General features: G+C 40.4%; 1 protein-coding gene across 16 annotated transcripts in view; it reads left to right on the forward strand.

Annotated features, from left to right (window-relative positions):
* The window catches only part of NTM (neurotrimin), an 840,076-nt gene that overhangs the window by 664,828 nt on the left and 160,504 nt on the right, over positions 1-14,744 (forward strand). The window lies entirely within an intron of this gene.

Consider the following 14,744-nt stretch of genomic DNA (forward strand, 5'->3'; position numbering starts at 1 on the left):
CTGGATGCCAGAGATTGGTATTAATGCAGACGCCAATGATTTATATAATAACTCCCTTTGTTTGCTCACTTTATGCTGATGTTCTCCCACCGTGCATGTGTAGACAAGTTCCAGCTGCAGGTGTGATAAGAGATAACAAATCGTGTAACCCAGGCACCATCCCCCCAGGTGGATCTCTCTGAGGCTACTTTTGCAAGCAAGATATCAAGGATGTTTCCACCCAACCCTCACCCCCCAGTATTCCCAGAGAGCCACCTGGTCATGAATCTGAAATAAGTGAATTAAAAAGGGAAGTCAATCAAACAAACAAATGGTGGGGCAGCTGGGAAGATATCTGAATGTGTACAGGACTCAGGTGGTTTAGAGTCTTTTTTTAAAAAAACTAAATAGCAAAGGAAGATTTAGCTAGAGGCTTTTGTGTGAGAAAAGAGAATTATACTCCCTTTGAAGGACAGCACAGTCAACAATCCTAGTTTTATATTTAGCTTGTACCAAGGAGTATTTCCCACCTGATATAGTCTAACACTATACAGTTGTTCTTGTGTTTGTGTCCAATATGAGATCTACCATTGACATGAACTGATGGAAAAGGAAGAGCGTGCAGAATACTGTTCTTCAGAAAGGCTCTAGTTATCTTGCAGGGTCAAAGCCTCAGCTACAGCAGCACAACAGGAAGAGCCAGGGTAATATAGTGATTTGAAGACTAGGCTTGACCCAGAATAGCTAGCTTCACAGGAACCGTGTAAAATAGACTAAGCTGAGACTGAGAAATAAGGACTGGGCAAAATCCCCCAGCAAACTTAGCAGGGTTGGGGACTTGTGAGTCAAGTCAGACTTAAGTTGCACTGTTGGCTGGACTCAGACTTGTTTTTATTTTTTCCAGTGACTTGGACTCGATTTGCAATTCAGAACTCACCCCTCCCTCTTTTTTCTGGGGCAAAGAGTTTTTTTTTAAAAAAAAAATAGGGACTTGGACTTTAGGACTTGGGACTTGGTACCGAAGACATGGGACTCAAAGCCAAAGACTTGCCAACATCCCTGAAACTTAGTGTCCTAATATGACCCCACATCCCTGTTGTATAAGGCGAGCGCTGAAAAGGACACCACAGTTGCTTCTCAACATCATCCTTCTTATAGCCATCTAGCATAAGTCTTGTCACCTGACAAATATCCAGAGGTTCCTTACCAAGACTGGACACTATGTGTCAGCAGGCAGAAGAAGAAACAACATGGTGATGTTACTGTTCTGTTCTACTCCTAGGGGACAGAGTTCTTTTGGGGGGCTCTTATTTGTTGCTATGTCGTTACAGCAGGAACTGGTTCTTCAAAGGATTCAGAGTGCTGAGTCTTCCTTTCTCTTGCTGCGTTTGCAACAGCAGCAGCATTCTGACTTCTGAAAGGTGCCATTCATTCAGCCCTCTTTCCTTCCTGCTTCCAAATCCTCAGCTTTGAAATCACTCTTCCAGTCTGATCTACTGTAGTTCTTCCTCTGTGCGAATCCATTTAGGATTTTTTTTAAAAAAGGGAGGGGGAAAATTGTGATGATTTTCCATTAGTTATTTAAGTTTAGTGGCTCACTTCGCCCCATAGCTGTTGAGCGCAGCAGTTCCAAAGCTTTGCACCTAGTTAAATGCAATCTTTCTCCTCTCGCCACCCCATCTGTTGAAACAGACGGGTTGACTTTATTTGCGGGCCATTAGTGTCAACTGTGCAAAGCACAAATGGAATTTATTTAGGGGCCACGGCTCATAATTGAGAGAGTACAGCACCCATTGAAGCATTGCTGGCTGAAAACGCAACACGAAGGAAGAACAACTATCACCTTATGCTAGAAGAAAAGGCACCTGAGTATTTATTGCCAACAGCATTGGGATGTCAGAGATTGAGCTTGTGGGTGCTGATGTGCAGCAGAATTGTTGCAGCAGGTGTGTGTATTGCCAGATCTGTAACACAATAATGGAATTAAATTATCTGTGCCCTTGAGTTCTGTGAAATAATCTGCATCTTAAAACTGGGTGGTGTGGTTTTTATTTCTGGAACTCAAAAGACATTTCTCTAGTAGAATTAAATCTGAGCAAATCCTACTTGTAGTGTTTTTTATTGTATTATTATTTTTTGTGCATATATGTAAGAGTGGATACGAAAACCATTCTAAGGCCTGATGTATCGTTTTCACCCAATCACCTGTAATTTGTAAGTCCTTCTATCTGTATTTTTCTACACATATGGACAAAAAGATTACCTTTTTGTTCGTTTAATGAAAGAGTGTATGCATTTTAAATATGTGTGTATTATTTCATGTGCATTTTCCAAACCTATACAGTGGACCCTCGACTTACAGACGGCTTGACTTACAGACTTTTCGAATTACAGACTTCTCTGGCTGCAAAATTTAGTTTCGACTTGCAGCCGGAGAATCGACCTACAGAACAGAAAAAAAACAAAAACGGAACAAAAACGGAACAAAAACAGCCGGTTACAGATTAATCGGTTTTCAATGCAGGTCAATGGAGATTCGACCTACAGACTTTTCGACCTGCAGCCACCATTCCAATACGGATTAATTCCGTAAGCAGAGGGCCCACTGTATATAGATCCCAAATATGGGTTTTGGTATACAGATGGGATCAGAGTCATATAAATGTGTGGTTTTCTGATTGCCAATGGTTTTGGAAGCTACATTGATTTCTGGGGGCTGCAAAAATTATAAATGTTGGTCAAAAGATGTACTCAGACAAATGTTTCCGTGTCACTATTTTAAATTCCTTACATGTAGAGATATGGGTTAGATTTTTTAGCCTTTGCCATTTATCTGGGCTAGAATCCTCTTCACTAATGCAGTCAAAGAAAGTTAATCATGAGCCCCTGGCAGATTCTTCTTTGCATGACTATAGCAAAAGCAAAGCATGCTGCTTATATACCATCCCATAGCACTTAAAGCACTCTCTGGGTGATTAACAGTTGTATTATGCAGGGTACGCATTACCCCTCCCCACCAGTCAGTTGGGTACTCAATTTACTGACCTCAGATGGATGGAAGGCTGAGTGAACCTGGAGCCAGCTATCTGGGATTGAATCTGGGACATGAGCAGAGTTTTGAATGCAGTACTGCAGTTTAACCACTGTGCTGCAGATCTCTTATTATCTCCTGCTACTCACATTTGGGTTGGGAAATGGAGTGCACAAGAGGCAGCCTCTAGGAAAGGAGTAAATACTACATGATTGACCTGGGGTACACAGTTTTTGTTATCAGGAGTTTTGCCCTGGGCATTAGAGATGTAAATTATTGTCTGATGCTGAAACTGCAAAAAATTCTGTTCTTCTATGAAGCTAGATATTTTTAAGCATTTGCAAAACCTACTTGAGCACAAATTGCCCCAATAGTGCAAATTGCCTAATTGTACAAGCTGCTAAAAATTACAGTAGGTACTGTATTGTTGCATGACATTTAAAAAATTAGAGACATATGATTTTTTCGGTATGCGTCTTTTTTATTAATCCATGAGTGTGCTCACTTGCTCTCTGTATATTTCTGTCTATCTATGTGTCATATGACACAAAATCATTTTTGCACAAATTAAAGAAACTTTGATGTTGAAAAAAAAATGTTTGCCTCGCTCTCCTGCTAGAATGGGGAGTTCTTGTAGAGACTGTTAATGTCTCAACAAGCTGTTTAAGCCTGTCTTGTCAAGAATACAGAACTGTGTGGATATTCCTATTGGACATAGAGAATTCAGAATGCCCTGAGTTAGGATTTTTAAAATCACATATGTGAGGACAAGGTACTGTTTTGTTATTCTTTTCACCAGCAATGATGGCACGGAATCTGCAGGTACTCTTAGTACTTTTTTTGTAGCAGAAAGCATGACACTTCACACAGATTGTCCATTTTTGTGCAAATTATGCAATTGGCAAAAATGCCATAATTTGTGTTAAATGAAGAAAACTGATTTATTTTTACTGGGACACTGAGGAAGTACATGCAGGGGATGAGATGCCTGTGGCTTATCAAGGCAAAAGGGACAATATGATTGATTGATTGATTGATTGATTGATTGATTGATTGATTGATTGATTGACTGACTGATTGATTGATTGATTGATTGATTGATTGATTGATTGATTGATTGATTGATTGATTGATTTACAGACATATCCAGTGCAAACTACGAGTCCTTGGGGGTGGGTGGGCTGGAGCCCTTCCTCCTGGATGGAAGATGGGGAATCCCACTGGGCAAATTCCTCATCCGTGTGTTTTGTCAGCTGAATCCAGTATAATCTGACAAGGATGAGGAATTTAGTGAGTATTCTTCACTTCTATACCTTGAGCTTAAGCTTTGGCAAAGAGTAAGATGAGGCTGCAATGTGAAGGACTTTCTTGAGTCAGCATAGCCCATTCTTGCTTCAGTCAAAGCTTCTCTGAATCATAGGTAGTACAGCAATGCCACCTCCCTGCCCCCCCCATATTTGACTGACACCCTAAGACCGATTCCCATGACTCATCCATCAGGGTTTAGAATATATGAGCTTCTTAGCCAGAGCTTCTTTTGAAAGGACTTAATCTCCCACTGCTCTGAAGCTCTTCAATTTCAGAGCCTGTCAAGAAACTACCCAGAATTAGATTCCCAATACAGTGTGGCATGCATGTGAGTGAGCACACATACACACTCACACCAACATAGATTGCAAAGGAAAACAAGCAGAAGGAGTCTATGTACCAAAAAAACTTCATATCCAAGAGCTTTTGTAGCTGATACTTCACCTGTATTTGTTTTGCATGCTTTGCAAATGGTTTGCAGAAAACCAACTCAGTGGCTCATCCAGTACTGAGAGCCGAAGGGCCAGCGTGCTGTCCGTCCAACCCATGTACACTGCTCATTTGTTCATTCAGTTTCCACAAACGAAAAGGAATTATTGCTGTTAATAGCTGGGATTTAGAAAAGGATGAAAGTTGCATTCCAGGTATTGATTTCCCTTGCAGCCTTAACAGAGGGACGTTTGCATTTTGACAAATAGAGCCTTCAATCTGATTCTTCTGCAGTTGGATTTTGGAGATGTTGAGTATATCGAAACCTACCTTGCATCAAACCAGACTTTTGCCTGACCAGTCCAGAAATGTTTGTTCCTCTTGGCAATGTGTCTTTCCCACCTGAAGACCAAACCCTGCATTTTGTTAACTGTGTGAAGGCTATTAACATGCTTAATTTTTAACATGTAATTAGCTGTTGGATGGCATTTACAAGATTAGGGACTTTGAGGCACAGGGAGAGACTATTAGCTTATTCACAGGAGAGTGTGGTCCAAATGGAAGCCTCACCACATGACAGCACCCTGAAGCAGCTATTGTTTGAAGAAAGCTTTCCTATATTTGTTCTGACATCATCTTTGAGAAGATTGTCATGGGAGAATATAAGCATCCTCTCCCACACATGCTGTCCTGATAGCCTTTACCACAACTGCAATTTAGACTGGAAAAGCTAAGCATTAGTTTGTTGCTCACAGAATTAAGAAAACTCACAATTGTCCCTCTGGCAGAGGCATTTCACATCATCTGTTACCTGACATTATTATAACTGGCATGAATGTAGAATCTTTTGTTCGTGAAACTTCTGCTGTGCCACTGAGCTATAGGAACAGGCATCCTTGGTTACAGCTCTGGGAGTGTGGGACATACTTGTTCCTCTGGGATATGTGAATACAAACACACCAAAAGAATATTGCTAGACTTGTATATTTTTTTCTAGAATATTCTCACATATTTTGATTAAGCATTGAGCTACACATCTGCTTCCACTTTATTTCTCTTATCCTCTTCATTGTTGCAAATTAAGGGTTAGATGAACCCCTAAAATCAATGTCTACTTTTTGCTACACATTAGGAGTGTTTGACATCCCTTTTTGTTCATTTGTTTATTTTTTTAAAAAATCTCATACAGTGGTGCCTTGCATTACGACATTAATTCGTTCCAGCGAAATCGCTGTAGGACGAAAATGTCGTAATGCGAAAATAAAAAACCAATTGAAATGCATTAAAACCCATTTAATGTGTTCCAATGGGCTAAAAACTCACCGTCCAGCGAAGATCCTCCATAGGGCGGCCATTTTCGGTGGCTGTCTTGTGAGGAATCTGTCCCAGAAAACAGCGGGGAGCCATTTTATTTACCTGGTGGCCCTTTTGAAACCGCCGGTCAGCTGTCCGAAAATCGTCATTTTGCGAAGAATTGGTTCCCAAAGCAGGGAACCAATCATCGCAAAGTGAAACAAGTCCATTCAGATCATCGTTTTGCGATCGCAAAAGTGATCACAAAACATTGTCGTAATGCAGTTTCATCGTAATGCGGGGCAATCGTAAAGCGGGGCACAACTGTATAGTATTTAGGTGTCCGATAAAATTCTCAGATATTTTGCCTGCACAGAAAGTCCCAAATTCGTACAGACTTTTGCTTTAAGCCGTGATGCCAATTTGTTTCACTTATTCCTTCCCTGCTTATTTTCCGCTAACTCCTTTTGTGTTATGTTTTATGTTGTGCATGTGGTTGTCAAGCCGTTACCAACTCTTCAGGGTCAGTACTGTGTATCAGCCAGACGTCAGAGGACTGTGTGCCTCTCTCAACTTCTAGCTGTCTGTGAGTTTTACAACTTCATCTAAATTTTTGTGCCAACTGCAAGGACAAGGAGCACATGGACATCTAATGACACTAGAAGGGAGAGAGAAAGAGAGGAAGGACCTTTAGTGAAGATCCAGTGGGCTTTTTCAGGAAGGGGACATGTGGAAGGGAATACCAGGCTTGCTTTCACCCTGTTAAGGTGATTCCGTTTCTCCCCATACCAATAGAACAGTTCAGTTTCTAGAGATTCGGGTTTAAGTCCTGCAGTGCCTTTGCAAAAGACAGAATGTGACAGAGAGGGTTGTTCTAACAAAAATGTATCCTAACGCTTGGGAATGGTGATTCAGATATTGTTGACCAAGGAATCCATATGAGCAAAGTCCTTCAACAATGAGAGAGGTGGAGAACTTATTCCTTTACTTCTTGATCTTTGTTGTCCCATATGCAGGCACAACAAGTTATTGGGACCCATAGCTACAAAACTAGGTTTGGGCTTTTGTTGTGCTATGACAGACCTGGGCAAAGTGCGGCCCGAGGACCACATACAGCCCGCGAGCCGCTCCTGTCCATCCCGTCGGACATCAAAACCATTTATAACTTTTTGCCTAAAGTTGACCAGTTTCTTATCTTCAACATATCGCAAAAAACTCTTCAGTATTTGTGAAGATTAACAAATTTAAAATAAAAACAATCATAACATCACTGTTACATTTTATTTTTAAGTAAAGTTGGTTCAGCCCCCAAACACCCCCTATAGAAATTATTTGCCCACCCCTGTGCTGTGCAAATATGTAATGCTTCTTTAGTGTTCTGTGAAGCTGGTTTAATTGCACATCACATTCCTTGTAGGTAAGCAGCAAAATAGAAATCTGATAAATCATTTTAGGTCACCTGTGTTAGGGATGCTTACATTATCCACCTCCTTTGAACTTGCTTGTTGAAGGTGTGTCCATGTTGTTGTTGTTTTTCTGATAGATTTCAATCCTCTCCAGAATTGTAATGAGAAAAGCTCAAGTTTAGCAATCAGAGATTTAATTTTACTCTGCTTCCCACCCACCCCCCAGACATGATTAATGTTATTCATCTCTTCTGTGTCCTGCTGGGTTGATATAATCTATGTACTGTGGCCCAGCTTTCCAGCGTACAGGTGATTTGCATAAGAGGTAACAAAATCTTAGGAGAAAATGTACTTTGTGTGTCGATAATTAAATGGTAACCTGATAATTAAATCGTAACCTGTTCCAGCCCCATCTCTATCTATCTATCTATCTATCTATCTATCTATCTATCTATCTATCTATCTATCTATCTATCTATCTATCTATCTATCTATCTATCTATCTATCTATCTATCTATCTATCTATCTATCTATCTGTCTGTCTGTCTGTCTGTCTGTCTGTCTGTCTGTCTGTCTGTCTGTCTGTCTGTATCTGTCTGTCTATCTGTCTATCTATCTATCTATCTCTGGGCATACATGGCTTTTCTCTTGCTCGTTTTTATCTCACTACAGCCCTGTGAGGCAGACTTATCTAAGAGAGACAGAGCAAGATCAACCTCTCATTTTCATGGTTCTGTGGGGTGCAAACTTGGATCTCAGTTTTAGTTCAATATTTTAGCTATTACACCACAGAAGGCTTAAGCCATAATCTCACAATCAGAATTTAGAACATGACATTTTTTTCCAAGAAGTGTTTGATTGGATATCTCATTTGAAAACCTCTAGATCCTTGTTTGTTACAGTTAGTGTAAAAAAGGAACTCTAATAATGATGATGATGATGTGTTGATTTATATTTTGGGCCGTAGTGCTTGGAGCGCTGTCTCAGTGGCTTACAACATAATTATGCAAACAACAACATGTGGGTCCGATGGCAATTTTATATATATTTTAATTGTACTTTAAATGTTGAATTTTTTATTGTATTTTATATGTTGTAAGCCGTCCAGAGACCTTTGGGTAGTGTAGGCAGCATATAAATTAAATAAATAAAATAAATAAACAACTAACACAGAAAATGTTAAGTCTTTTCACAAAATAAATAACATCAATCTTACTTGGAATTTTTATTTTTATTTTTTAGTATCTATACATTGCACCTTTATTACACATGCGTGTGAAGTAAATCAGTATGGGTAGTACCATTGCCTTTTAACATTTATTCATAAGCTCTGCCCTTAAGCATTGGGCATGCTGGCTGGGATTTCTGAAAGTTTAAATCCAAAGCATCTGGAGAACAAACACTCTGCACCCCAGTGTCTTATATGTTCAGGCTTCAGAGCTGTTTTCAACTGAAAGGGGGAAAAAAAGAATAGCAGTGAGTGACATTTGTTGATTTGTTGGCAGTGTAAAGCAATAGTAAATGTGAGGAAAGGGAAGCTGGTTTGATGTAAAAAGTGATGCATTACATTGAACAGTATGGACATTGTTGTTTGACCATATTTATTTTTTTCTCAATCTTGTGCAAAATGGCTTTGTCAGAAAACCGGGGGGGGGGGGAATCACTAACCAAGTTGTATTTAGACTAGGTCTGAGTTACTAATGTCATTGCAGGTAACTCATTTGCAGGTGTGTATACCTGAGTTTCTTTCTTTCTTTCTTTCTTTCTTTCTTTCTTTCTTTCTTAATTAGCGTGCTTTAGCCCATTAGGAAAGTTTTCTATAGATGTCAAAATCTGTTGGGATATGTCAAGAAAAAAGGTTTTTCCTTCAAGAATCAGTGTTTTCGGTCCCTGTCTCTTTTCCAAGGGACTTTATCCCTTTTATTTTCAAACAAAAAAAACACCACTTGTATTCTATCTCTCTGCTTCCCCTTGTTACCATGGCACCACAAACTGGACTGTTTGTTATGATTGTACTACTCTCTTTAAGTGTGTGTGTATATATGTATGTGTATCTATGTGCAAAGAGGATTTTGAGTTACTAGAGTTCAGCATAGCAAGAGCCAATTCTAAGCTTGCTGCTGTTGTGCTGGTACTACAGCAGCTGCCAAAGGCAGTGTAGTCTTGGAGATATGAAAAGCAAGTCAAGAGCTGAGTTACTTACCAAGCTGTTTGAGCTCATCCTGTCAGGAATGGTAAAGATCAAGGGCCTGTAGCCTTAAAGGACAGGAAAAGCAGTGGCACCAATGAAGTGTTGCAGAAAGCTTTTCCATGCCTAAAGTGTTTAAGAGAGGCCATGATCCTATACCCCCAGTTAATGCTAAGCTAAGCCCTGTTGGAAAAAATGGGATTTGCATGTTGCGCAGAAGTGATGGTGTTTAGCTGGCTGAAGTTGCACAAGCAGTTATGGAGGCTGTGAGGAAAGACCAATAATCATATTTGCAGTACTTGGTGCAAACTGGTGTCTAGGATGTCAGACATTCAAAAAAAGATGTGTCTGTGTGTGTAGTATATAACACGTAATTGCCACATTAATGAAAATAGGGGTCATTAGACATGAAGGGGTGGGGATGGAGGGACTGTTGCATTTTCCACTGCAACATTTCGGCAGCCACGAGGCAAAAGCAGGTGAGAGAGGGAATGAGAAACAGATCGGATCCAAGGAATAAGATAATTGTGCTTGTCTTTCCATTAAGTTGTCTTTCCAAGTTGCAAATTTGCTTGGTGTCCTTGGCAATTTGTCATCAGCAGGAGTAAATAGGTTCCATTTCTTGGTTAATTTTGCAAATGCAGCAAATTTCAAGGTATGTTTCTGGAGAAATTATGTGTTATCCCCTCCTAACAGTGAAGCTGCCCATTTGGTCTGTTTCAGCCAACATATGCAAATCTACACACACACACACACACACACACACACACACACACACACACACACACACACACACACACACACACACACACACACACACACACACACACACACACACACACACACACACACACACACACACACACACACACTTTTACGGGTCCACCAGAATGTTATCACAGCCTCTTCCAATTTGAAGAGACCCTTGTCCAGCAGGCCGAGTCAAAGAGGAAGTCACAAAAGCAGCAAAATCAGGGAGCTGGAAAGGGGACAGATTGTATTTGTCTTCAGTGTGGAAGGGATGGTCACTCTCGAATCGGCCTTCTGAACTACACTAGATGCTGTTCCAAGTCCTCCATTCAGAGCATGTTACTATAGTCGCTCAAGACTGAAGGATGCCTAATGTAAGAATGTTATCACAGAGCTATTGCCAGAGCTGGAAGAGGAAGACGACTGTTTATCAAGTGCATGCATGTATTATGAAGGCTGTGCCTTGTGAATGAAATTGGTGCAGAAGCTCTAGAGCCATTGCTAACCTAGAGAAGCAGACAGGTTGACAGGCTGGTTATCTCAGGAGAAAGCATTGACCAACCAACAACAGTTTCCCAAGCTCTGTGTCTGGAATTTTGTCATGGCCATCTGATTTCAAGATTAGGCAGGGATGGGATTAGAATTGCAGGATTCGCTGTCAAGTCAGACTTAAGTTGCATCAGTAACTCAACTCGGGCTTGACTCGGGAGAAGGAGTTTCAATGACTCAGACTCAACTTGCAACTCAGACCCCACCTACCCTTCCCTTTTTTTTCTGGGGAAAACTTGTTTTTAGTAGGGACTTGGACATGGGACTAGAGACTTGGTATCAAAGACTCAGACTAGGATTTGGGACTCAAACCCAAAGACTTGCCAGCATCCCTGGTGTTCAAAATTAAAATATGTGAATATGCAGCAATTTCCCTGCACAAATGCAGGGTTGATTTTCTTGACCACATATAAGAGTGCTTTAAGCAGGAGGGCTACCAGATTAGGTATTTGTTCTTTGATTAAAATAAGTACGTACTCTCTTTTTACCATGAATGTTGAAGTTGTTTAGAAAAACTGAAACAATCAAAATAGGGGGCGGGGCTTAAGAAACTGCCATTAACACCATGAAGATCTCTAGTCAAATTTCTCCATGAACATTTTGTTTGCTGAAAATCAAGCACAAATGAGGTCTGGGGCTATAATTTGGGCTAATGTGCTTTCCAAGGAGGGTAAAAACTAGTTCCTGTATTTTGATTTTGCTCTGGAGTCTTGGGAAAAGATCACACGAGGGAGGGCATTCTGGCTTTTAAGCCCCATGAATCTCTGGGATTTTGAGGAGTGTATCCATGTGATAAGGAGAAATGTGTGACTAGGTGCTGTGAAGGGTGAAAGCACTTATTTTGCTGTATCTTCATTCATAGCCTAAGCCCCATTGCCTTTCAAAATAGCTTGAATGGCCATTTTATAGTGGGGACACTTAGATTAAACATGGACTGGTTTTATTATTGTCTGCTAGTCCTCATACTGCTGCATTTCGTCAGAAAGGTCAGGCATGAGAAGGGGGTGGGTGGGTAGAAAGGAGGGCTCGAACAAGGTTTTCTTAAACCCTTCCCACCATTATAAGAAACTATCTCTTCCCTTTTAGCCCCATGCCAGACCCTGATTGTATGATAACTGCATCTCTCTTTCTCCAAAGACCTCTTGAAAAAAGGAGTAAGTATACAAGCACCCTTAATACACTAATTGGTTGTCCTATCAGGACAACAAGTGAGATAGACTTCTCCTCAGCTAGTGGTTTTTGGTGGCAGTGGCTAGTTGCAAATTGAGAAGTCCAACCTATTAGGAAACATGGGAAAGCCTAAGTCCCTGATTATCCTTGTAGTGTAAAATCTTGGGTTTTTCCAGAACACAGGGTACATTTCCATAGTCTTCAGTTCCCATGTACGTATTCTACGAAATTCTGGGTATCATAGCTTTCGTAAATTCTGGTTTCTGCCTGCTAGGTTGGTGGATGCTACTTTAATTTCCTGCATGATTTTTTCCAAACTGGGACAAACAATGCTTTATTTAAGAATTTGAAATGCTACATTAGTTGTTGGCATCTTTATAAACAATCAGCCGCTCCTTCTGGGCTCATGCTGCATGCCTCTCAGTCTGTGTACGTGTGCCCACATACACACACATGTGCACTTTGGTTCTCAAAATGAAAGTACACAGGAGGACAATAATGTTGTGCCACATTAAGCTCACATTGTTGTGCCACATGTTAAGCTCACATTAAAATGTAGCAGTTAGTCTTCAACATTTTTATTTATATATTTATTATTTATTTAAAATATTTTTTATCCCACTTTACTTCTTTAAAAAGTACCCAAGGTTGCTTGGGTTTTTTTGTTGTTGTTTTGTTTTGTTCTTAACAGATTAACACATCTACTTGTTCAAAAAGAGACATAATATGCAAATTACAGAGATCTGGTGTAGGGGTAAAACCTTAGTCTCACTTTTGGCTGAAGTTGAGGAATTGCACAAGGCTTTCAAATTCTGTGTCGTCTCATCCCATCCAGACAGAAACCAGAGCAAGGAATTTAGCTAGTGTTCTTTCAAATCCTGCCTTGAAAGTGAAAGCTGAATTAAGTAATTACCATTAACTACAATTAACAGACCTATATACTCCATGAAGTAATGTAGTAAAACCACGACTTCTTTCACGTCTTTTTCCTAGCAGATCATCTGAATAACCCCCTTCTCACCCACCTCAAAAATCCTAACAGCTCTCAGGTTGTGTTTGTGTATGTGTGTGCTTATGCAAATGAGCATGTGCCTAGTGGGCATGTAATCCTACATAATAAGCACAACCGAGGTCTGTGGTCCGAACTCCCATGAAATGAATGGGAGCTTTGCAAACTTGAAGCCGCAATTAAGTGGTGTTATTAAACTAGACCTTGTACCATCTCGGAAAGGCTCAAGTGCCCCTTTCCTTTATGGAGGAACAGTCCTTGGCTCATTGCCTTTAGCAATCCAACCTGTGGTTCATTAACTCTACTGTGTTTGGTGACATCTATGTAATATTTAGCAATTCATCAGTTGGCAACTTAGGAATCAGTTTTCATCACCCCCAGTGTATTAAAAAATAAAAATAAAATACAAACTGAATGGAATGGAGCAAACAGCAGAGAGAATACAAATACCACGTCTTTAGCCCGACTAAGTTTTATGCTTGGACATTATCCCCCATCATTGGCCTTTTAACACAGCTCTTCTGTTGAGTTATAAGGGTTGTTAAATGTGAAGCAAGCTTTAAAATGAGCCCTGTCTCATCCAGATTATTTTCTGGGAGGTTTTTGTTTTGTTTTTTTCCCCTTTCCAAAATGAGATGCCTTGGCAGCCTACGACACTTCTGTTTAACTGTGCCATTCAAGATTTGGGGATCAAGGACATGTGGGAAATTTTAAACAAGTCGGATAAACCGTGCATGAAACGAAGTTACAAAGAGGTTGACATGCAAGTGGGGGGAAAAACTGGGGAGATGTGCTAGAAATTGCTGTGCTTTCAAGATACATATTTTACAATTGGCATTTGCAGATATTTAGTATATCACCTCAAATCTGGAGCATGAAACTTCCAGGTCAAGCTTCCAGTTTAAGTGGAGGGAAGTGACATAAAACCTTCATGGACATCCTGATTATGCTATGTAATGTATTTGTCTGAAATTCACTCGAAGGATTTTTTGTGTTTGTGGGTAGATTTTTGATTGATAGAATTCCTTTGAGTCTGCCAGTGCCAGGGGACAGGCATTTGGAATGATAACTAATGGAGTGATTGATTTTAAGTGTTGGGTGGTTAGGTCTTCCTCCTAGAATAACAACCATCTGTTGGGCTCAGATGTGTACTCTTGTTCCCCAAAGTTCAATTTAAATTCTCCCCAATAAATGTGAATTTGACTGTAGCCTTGATATGCAAGTGACCTACACAGCTTGTAACAAGAACTCATACTCCACAAATGTTGTGTTTTGGTTGCGTAGAGTGGGGTAGTCTTGATGGTCCCTCTGTATTTTGGCAATAGCAAAACCAGAAAGTATTCAGCTTGTGAAGGGCTATTGAATGTGAGCCATAGATGACAATCTGCATGACATGTCACAAGGCAGGCCTAGTGGAACTCAGCTGATTGTTGCCCATCATGTATGTTTGTTGGTTCAATGGAGGCTTTCTGGACTATCCACAGCAGGGTATTTTCCCTCTGCTGTGTTGGTGGATGGGAAATATAGTAAGACCCGTATGTCAGAGAGGGTCTGTCCCTACAGTGCAGGTGCAGTTGAAACAATAGAACTTGTTATGTTTTCTTGCCAGTTTTATCAGGAAATACGAACCA

This window comes from Pogona vitticeps, chromosome 8 (assembly GCF_051106095.1).
Source record: "Pogona vitticeps strain Pit_001003342236 chromosome 8, PviZW2.1, whole genome shotgun sequence".
Lineage (NCBI taxonomy): Eukaryota > Metazoa > Chordata > Lepidosauria > Squamata > Agamidae > Pogona > Pogona vitticeps.